General features: G+C 39.9%; 1 pseudogene; it reads right to left on the bottom strand.

Annotated features, from left to right (window-relative positions):
* Positions 1-426: 426 nt before the first annotated feature.
* Positions 427-765, bottom strand: LOC138151848 (small nuclear ribonucleoprotein Sm D2 pseudogene; annotated as a pseudogene).
* Between the last annotated feature and the right edge of the window lie 2,411 nt (positions 766-3,176).

Here is a 3,176-nt window from a genome sequence, read left to right as displayed (position 1 = left end):
TTCCTGTGCCCAGAGGAAATCCTGCAGATTCCACTAATGGGGTACAAAGGATAAAGGGAACACAGAATTATTGCCTTGTGGTCTTGGCAAACACAACATTTGATCCAACATATCTGTTCCTAGTAAGGCACAAGTTTCCCTTTCGATGTCTTTGTCCACTTTTCATGGAATATTCAATTGCCTTCAATTCTACTCCTCTAGCCGCATGTGGTTTCTTGTGGTCTCCACTCTTCCAGCTGGACTGGGAGCTGTGACTGCTACCTGCACTCATTCAGTTGAACTCAATCTCTAATTGTTATAGCCATCTGTAAAAAAAAAAATCAAAGCAGCAAGGTTTTATTCACAAAAGGTAAAACTAACAGAACCTCAGCCTTAGTGGACTGAGCCAAACGTTGGGCTGGGAATAGGAAAGAAACTCTGGCTCTGCTACTTGCCAGCAGTGAGCAGGTTCCTAAGGACCAAAATGAACATCTTGGAAATGTAACGATCTTTGTTCACTGATTTTGACTTTTTCTTGCCTTTGCCACTTTTGGGTACCTCCATTCATATCTCCTTCACCTTCTCCTAAATCATGTTGCAATGTCTCTCAAAGGCCTTCACTTGGTCCAGCAGTTTCTTGTTGTTGCAGAAGTTGATAAGAACCTGGGTGTTGTTCTTCACCAATTGAGTGATCACTAACAGGAGCCTGATGTTGAACTCCTTCTCTTCCCACTTCTTCGACTCCTCAGGGGTCATCTCGATCTTGGACTTGTCTAAGAGACTCATGGTGGTGACCTGGTCCTTTGAAGTCCTGCCTTCCTTGAGCCGTAGCTGCCTCTGTACTCTGGCTCCATTTTTGCTCATGATAGGCATCTTTCAAGAAACACCCAGGAACAGAGTCAATTATTTATTTATTGGTCAATGCCCGAACTGTTTCTTATTTAGTCAAAGAATAAAGGGATTGATAATAATGTAACTTCATTTTTATAATTAGCTTAAGATCTTGTTATTATTATCATTTGGTGTGATTAGATTCTGTGCTTTCTGGATTGTGGGATTGGTCAACTACAACAATATAGGCAGAATATATTTTTTAAATAAGCACATAGTAGTTTGGGATCTTCACTAGTACCTGGTGGGGGGGGGGGAGACGGGGATCAAGAAAGGCTTCAAGTAGAATACGGAACTTCAACAAAATCTTAAAAATCATTTGAGATTTCAAGAGTTTTAAGTGAGGAGGAAATGCATTCCAGATATGAGGTCTAGTAGCATGAAAAGCCCAGCAGTACAAAAATGGAAAAGGTATGGAGATCAAAGGTAGAGGTCATGGGGCGGCTAGGTGGCACAGTGAGTAAAAGCGCCGGCCCTGGACTTGGGAGGACCTGAGTTCAGTTCCGGCCTGAGACACTTAACACCCACACAAAACTACTAGCTGTGTAACCTTGGGCAAGTTACTTAACCCCAATTGCCCTCCAAAAGGCAAAAAAAAAAAAAGGTAGAGGGCTGTGTGTGTGGAGCAAGGATTAAGCTGGTATGGATAGATTGCAGAGTAATGTGTAAGAAGAATGAAGAGGTAGAAGGGACCAGAACATCTATATTTTAAAATGTCAGACAGAGACAATAAGAAGGCACTGGAGTTTATTGAGTATAGAGATTATATGGTTAAAACTTTGCTTAAGAAATATTACCTTAGGGGCAGCCAGGTAGCACAGCGAGTAAGAGCACCGGCTCCAGTGTTGGGATGACCTGGGGATCAAATTTAGGCTCAGATACTCAGCACCACACCCAGAAATAACTGGCCATGTAACCTTGAGCAAGTTACTTGACCCCAATTGCTTTAAAAAAAATATTACCTCAGAAGATGAGTGTGTATGGTGGGAATTGGGGGTGGGGAATGAATTCTAGTAAAGAAAAACTTGAGTCAAGAATACCAATTAGAAGATCATTGTATTAGTCCAGAAAGGAATTGATGGGGGCCTGAGCTAAGGTGGTGGTTGTGTGATCAGTGAGAAGGGAATGGATGTAAGAAATTTTGTGCAGGGAGACACAGTAAGATATGTTAAATAATTGAATTTATAGGGCGAGTAAGAATTGTGAGTCTGAATAATTGAAACTATGGTGGTTCTCTAAACAATATTATGGATTTTCAGAAGAGGGTTGGTTTTTGGAAAATATAATGAGATGTCTTGAATGTGTTGAGTTTGAGATGTTTACAGGACATCCAGTTTGAAATGTCTAATGGGGTAGCTTGTGATGCATGAATGAAGCTGAGAAGAGAAACTAGGGATGAGTATATAGTTCTAGGAGTTATTTGCATAACAATGATAACTGAACCCTTGGGAGCTATCAGGTCACTAAGTGAAGCAATGTAGAAGAAAATAAAAGGTGGCACTGGATATGCCCATAATTAGTGGGCATGTCCTGTATGATGAATGAGCAAAGAAGACTGAGAAAGATGAATTGTACAGGTAGGAGAACCAAGAGAAAAGGAGCTAATTTATTTAACTTCTCTGGATCTGGGTTTCCTTCACTATAAAATCAGATGTTTAGGCTGTATGACCTATAAGGTGGTTTCTAGCTCTAATTCCATGACCTTAGGAAAGTCTTAGGTCACTGACTAGTGTTGCAGTGTAAACAAGTCACTTAAGAATAACTTGGTTTCATCAGCTGCAAAATGGGGAAGATGACAGTATCTATCCTAGAGGTATGTTTTCTGTGATGATCTTCATAACCTAACAGAAATGAGAACTGTTATCTGCAGAAAGATCTTTCAACAGAGCACTGCTTTGCCTCTGAAAGCATTTGTTTGGACCACAGTATTGGCAGCAATAGCTACTTGAGGATAATGTTAGAGGGCACGGAGGAATGGTGGCAGATGATACTCATGCTAACCTTTCTTATTCCATGTTGTTCACTCTAATGTAAAAAACAAGCAAACACAAAAGCATTCAAAGGTTTTGATGGAACAGAGGTTGAAATTCTATGCCAAAAGGAGGTTTGGGGATTGGTTGTAAATTGTTATCAAACAGTTTTTTGTTTGTTTGTTTTTTAGATTGATTTTTTCTTTTATTCTCTCCCTTATTGTGATGGATGAGATAAGGTATTGATTATCTCTGTATCTGTCTTCTTTTTCCTTAAATAAAGCTAAACTTGGACCATTAATGTTCTTCAAAAATGTTTTCTGATTGGTCCAGGTA

This window comes from Petaurus breviceps, unplaced genomic scaffold, assembly GCF_028583685.1.
Source record: "Petaurus breviceps papuanus isolate PSGF00001 unplaced genomic scaffold, PetGlider_PUasm1.0 90919, whole genome shotgun sequence".
NCBI lineage: Eukaryota > Metazoa > Chordata > Mammalia > Diprotodontia > Petauridae > Petaurus > Petaurus breviceps.
Note: the sequence above shows the minus strand (reverse complement) of the source record. Positions and strands in the feature narration are given on the sequence as shown.